Source organism: Erigeron canadensis, chromosome 1, assembly GCF_010389155.1.
Source record: "Erigeron canadensis isolate Cc75 chromosome 1, C_canadensis_v1, whole genome shotgun sequence".
NCBI classification, from domain to species: domain Eukaryota; kingdom Viridiplantae; phylum Streptophyta; class Magnoliopsida; order Asterales; family Asteraceae; genus Erigeron; species Erigeron canadensis.
The window spans coordinates 45595291-45601294 of NC_057761.1; positions in this window are offsets into that span (position 1 = coordinate 45595291).

The following is a 6004-nucleotide window of genomic DNA, read 5'->3' on the forward strand; positions in this document are numbered from 1 at the left end:
CATTCCTTTAATGCTAATTGTCGTATCATTTTTTTAATTTATTGTTATTATTTATGGTATAGAAAGAAAGTCGCCTCTATATAGAGTATTATATTTATTTACGGATTAATGGTTTAAAAGGATTTTTTTTTTGTATAATCATATAAAGTGAAAGTATTAATATCGTCATTTAAAAAAGATGAAATAATTAAATTTATCTAATGGTTCTAAATCTAAGTTGGAGTTCATCTAAGGGTTCCGTTTGTTTAAGAATGAATTTAGGACCTTATTATATATATATATATATATATATATATATATATATATATTGGTAGATCATATCTATATTTTTATCTCTACCTAAATACTTATAATCATTTTAATAAAATAATTTACAACATAAAAATCTCTCAATTAACAAAATAACTACATTATTTTCTTTTATATCAATTGTTTTTACATTAATAACCATACAATCACCGTCGGTACCGCAGTCACCACAACCTCCACCATCCCCTTCGTTAGACCGTTATCACCCATTGTCGGCGCCACTACACCATCGTCGTCACTACTCACTGATCCACTATCCCATCACTGCTACTACCATTACCGTAGTATCATGAGGATATACATTTACTTATTGTAAAACATGGGAGTAGTACCTATTTCCAATGTTATTATTATTTTCTTTTCTTTTAGGACGGCTGTTTCTTATGTTATCTACAAACCAAAAGTGACCCAAACAACACTATAAATAGTGGAGTACATAAAAATGGGACGAGCGAGAATGATGGATGGAAGACTTGGGGGGCAAGTACAAATGTACAGCTATGAATTAATTGTCTCAAAAAGAAGCTTTTGACCTTTATAATGTTGTTGACCAAATCTTGTGGGTTTAATCTCATTTTAATCATTAACTAATCAACTACTTTTTGACTAATCCTCTCCCTAATTACCTTTTTTGACTATTTACTTCTCGTGTTTGAGATCTTGAATTTGCTCTTGTTTTCCACAAAAAGAACAACTTTACTTACAAATCGTAATTTGGTAATCTTAACTAAACCATTTTATAATAAGTTAAATGGGGTACAATGTTTCCCTCTCCTGAATTTTTTTTTTTTTAGGTTTTATTAATGACAGTCTTTAAGGCTGTTAGTAAAAATTATTTGAGTGCATTAAAATTTTATACCTTGTCATGTAAAAATTCAGGGGAGTAATTTTTTATGTCTAAAGTACTATTTTTTATGCGTGTAATAAAGTATTAATGACAACCATTAGGGCTATCATTATCATTTTCCGTTTTTTTTTCTTTTTTTGAAAAGTATAAGTCATTGTATATGTTCACTCTACTCCGCAATTACGGAGTAACAAAGATTACAAAAGGTCACGTTACATTAAAAGAATTTCAATCCTCCTAACTAATCATCCATTTTTTTAAACGATTTTTGTACCACACAAAACCAATCGTCTTAGCTTCCATAAACACCTTTTCAACACTAACAGAGATTTGATCAAAAATTTTCTCGTTTCCCTCCCCTGATATCGATAGATTATAACAATCATTCAACTTAATCTTAATTTTTCTTCAAATCATAAACTCACATACATTTGACATATTTTTGTCAAACTCATTTCTCCAATAAAACTGGCATACTCCTAATAATGAAGACAAAGAAAGAATACATCTTATTGTACGTATGTTTAAGCTATATATAAGAATACACTTAAAACAATTCCATCTTAATTATTTTGTTGGTGTGTATTCTAATGTCATTTAGTTTTTTTTTTTTACACTAGCTAGTTTGTTATATATACCTCTAAATTAATAAAAATTATTTTTTCCAGTTATGCTACAACTTTCAGAACGATCAGCTACAGCTTACTATTAAACTTCATACACTATATACCATCATGGTCATCTTGCAAATGATTCTCGATCATCACTAAACTTATGATAGTAAAAAAAAGGTTTAACAATTTTATGGATGCATTCTCAGCGACTCCGTTGTTATTGACAAAATACCCAAGTTGGTAGTATTTTTTTTTAAGCAAATTTATAGCTGGGATTTGTCTTGGTAGTTATTAGCTAGCATCAATCAATTCCCCAACTTGGTTGGTTCATTTTTAGAGTCAACAACCTATTCTGATGTTATGATGTAAAGATAAAGAAAATATATCTATCTATGATAATCACAATTGCTTTTAAATATTAGATCCAATAATCCACTATGGCTTAATAACTAAATAGATATTGCTAATTACAACCATATGGACATAATTAGTTTTATTTTGTGTTTAAGATTTAACCTAGACATTTAATACCCTATTATATGTCTTCAGCCAAAGATTGATCATGGGTTGAAACCTTTGAAATGCATAATAAGAAATCCTTGATAATGAGGTGTGGCATGAAAATTTTCTTTAGCATTTAACTCGTTTTTTCCAGAATGGTAGTGAGACTTCTACCACTAGTCATGCTCTCGGATTGAATGTACTGGTGACGTGGTCGTTCTCTACCGGACGATAAAGAAACAATGCCACTAAATTCAATCACCACTTTTATTCAAAACAAATAATAGTTTTATTTTATCATAAAATTGAAGGGGTGAATTTTCAATTAAAAAAAAAAAAGTAAATTACATTTTTCGTCCTTCAAGTTGGCACGTTTTTCACTTTTCGTCCCTTAAGTGAAAAAATTACAACTTTGACCTTAAAGTTGATAGATTTTTTTAATCATCGTCCCTCGCCAAACGTCGTTAAGTTTTACGCGTTAAGTCGAACACGTGCAACACACGTGAGGGACTGAAACTGCAACAAAATTACAAGTTCAGGGACGAAAACTAAAATTTACTTTTCTGTTGTCATCATCTTCTTCTTCTCCGGCTCATTTTCGTCGGAAAACTTAAAATGCCGATATCTCACTCGTTTCTTCGAATTAGACCATGAAACCACCACCAAACTTCTCAAAACTAATTTCTGCACGAATCCTAACAAAAAAAAAAAATCTTAAAATGTCGATATTTCAAGAAATGTAAATGAAAAACATCGTAAATGAAATAGTAACCAAGACCCAGTTGACCAAAAAAATCAACAAACTAGCATGGAACTTGTACGAAATGACAACTTTGAGTGCGAATAACTTATAACCGCAACGAGATCCAATGAATCGGTTGTCACACCCGAATTATTTGTACTTCAATCTACTAATCTAACTATAGTAACAACTTAATAACCTTAACGATTGACCAGTAAACTATATCAAAAACATTGCGATGAAACTAACATCTAACTAAATCGCCAAAAATGAAAGATAACGACTCGCTATGAAACTTAACACAATACTAGATGAATCAATAATAAACTTGTAACAACTTTCAGAATGAGATGCCGACGTAAGGATTTCACGAACAACGGATTTAAAGTTTCTATACAAAATATAGAACAAGAGCTATAATCAACCAAATGGCGAACTGTAAATTGGTTTGAACTTCTATTACATAAACTAAGAATCAGGTGACGATGATCGGAATTTTTCATCTGAGATATTTGAGTTGCAGGGGATTGTCAGGCCGTTTGGTCCTTTCGTCCCTTTTTGCTTCCTCTTTATATATATTTCTAATTTTTCGATCTTATGTCTTTGTCTCATTGACAAAAACCGAACCCATATGAAGGTCTCTCCCCATTTTGTACTTTTCTTTTTTGGTGCAGAGCTTATGGAATAATAAATGAGGCACACCATTGGTGTCTTAGTGAGCACGTACACCTAATCCAACATGGACTTATTTGAGAAAACAGAAATATTGCATTATTGAAACAAGCTAAATCGTAAATAAATATTGCTCAAAATCCATGTTATGGGTATTTTGAGTTTTCCGGCAAGTGTTGAATCTGAAATCTTTTGGTTAGGATTCGTGCGAAAATTAACTTTGAGAAGTTTGATGGTGGTTTCGTGGTCTAATTCGAAGAAACGAGTGAGATATCAGCATTTTAAGTTTTCCGGCGAATTTTTGACGAAAGTCAGCCGGAGAAGAAGAAGATGATGACAACAGAAAAGTAAATTTCAGTTTTCGTCCCTGAACTTGTCATTTTTTCCAGTTTCAGTCCCTCACGTGTGTTGCACGTGTCCGTCTTAACGGCTGAAACTTAACGACGTTGGCGAGGGACGATGATTGAAAAAATCTGTCAACTTTAAGGTCAAAATTAAATTTTTCCACTTAAGGGACGAAAAGTGAAAAACGTGTCAACTTCAAGGACGAAAAGTGTAATTTATTAAAAAAAAAAAAAGTACTCATAACTTTCTATGCATGTTAGTTACAACACTAACAGACTGGTTGTGGTCAACATTTTGATTTTAAATAAAAAGATATAATTCAAAAAAGAAAAAAATATTGATATGATGTGATATGTGTTGCCCTAGCTAGTTCAATATAAGATCGTACTAATTATTATTATTGTATATATAAAAATATAAACAACCATGGTACCCGTGCAATGCGGCGGCGGTGATAGGGTTGAGTGGCTAGTGGTGTTGGTGACGGTATTATTGGTGGTGACGGTGTCAAAGTGATGTAAATTGATGTAAAGGTGATAGTGAAATATTTTAGAAGGTAAAGACTTAAAATATTAATTATTAAAATAAGGTTCTAAAGTATAAATTTATTCATTAAGGTCAAATTTGGTAATCTCTAATAGCCGTTTCCATCAAGTGTGTTTATTAACTATATTAAGGGTAATTTAATACTTTTACATCTGACTATTTTATAACTCTTATTTAAAATTTGGGGTTTTGATAATAATTATTATAAAGGAATATAGATATAACCATCGTAGTAATTTAAGATATCGTAATATCCTTATTAAACCATCTAGTTACTCTTAAATTATATTATACTACTCGTATATATTAAAGCCCATCGTTATAAATAGTAACTCACCTGCGTGGCGAGTTACTATTTGTCCACGTCACGGCTCGTACAACTATTCGGATTTTGTAATATCGCATCCCTTCGGATTTTTTATTACGTGTTACTTTTTGTTTTCTTCACACTTTTTTTTCCCTTTGAATCATTCAACCTTTTTGTGGCACGCCCCGTAACAGTACTTGCATTTTGCTACATCGCATCTGCTTGAATTCCGAACTATTATATTGATGTTTTTGTCATATCACTTTCCGTTGGGGTTTCTACTACGTACTACTTTTTGGTTTTTTGCACACATTTTTTTTAACAATGAGTCGGTATTCGACATCAGGTGATACCTCACTGTATAATGGTGAAGTTTTGCACGTATTCTAGACTATAATTTGTAAACTATAAGTTGTTACAGGTGGTGGAGCCTTGCACGTACACTAAATAAACATATTCATAACAGAATTATTATTAATTAAGTAGTTGAAGGTTAAAGAGAAACATACTAAATAATGTAACCACTTCAATAAAACAACAATGGAGACCTTGCGGGGTTCAAAAATTTTTTAGTTATTATTATTGTATATAAATATATGCATCCACTTTTAGAAATAATTGGTCCGTTGACTGCATACAGGGTCGTGATTCCCATGCACTTTATTACTATTCACACTTCGATATTCACATCAACCTGTTTCTTGAGTTTGTTACTTAAACATTAAATTAGAATAAAAACATAGAATAAGCTTATGGGGTATCAAATGATTGATCAAGTCTATAATACTTGAATAATGCTCGTATGATCAGAGATGTAATTGGATAATTGACAAAAAGGCCTTATAGTTAATATTGTATTGAGGGCAATGATAGAGATTAGATCAACCAAAATTCTTAGAGATTCATATATATTTGTTTATATTAGATGGTTGCCCGCGCGTTGCGACGGCTAAACAATGATGATTTTGAGGATTTATGGTTGCGGTGATTGATGACGATGGGTGGTTATGGTGAAATATGTGTGTTTGTGTGTGTGTTTAGGTGGGCAGTAGAGAAGAAAGAGGAAAATGAGGAGCGTTTAACGTTTTGTTTATGTACATGATATTTTGGGTAAAAAAAGT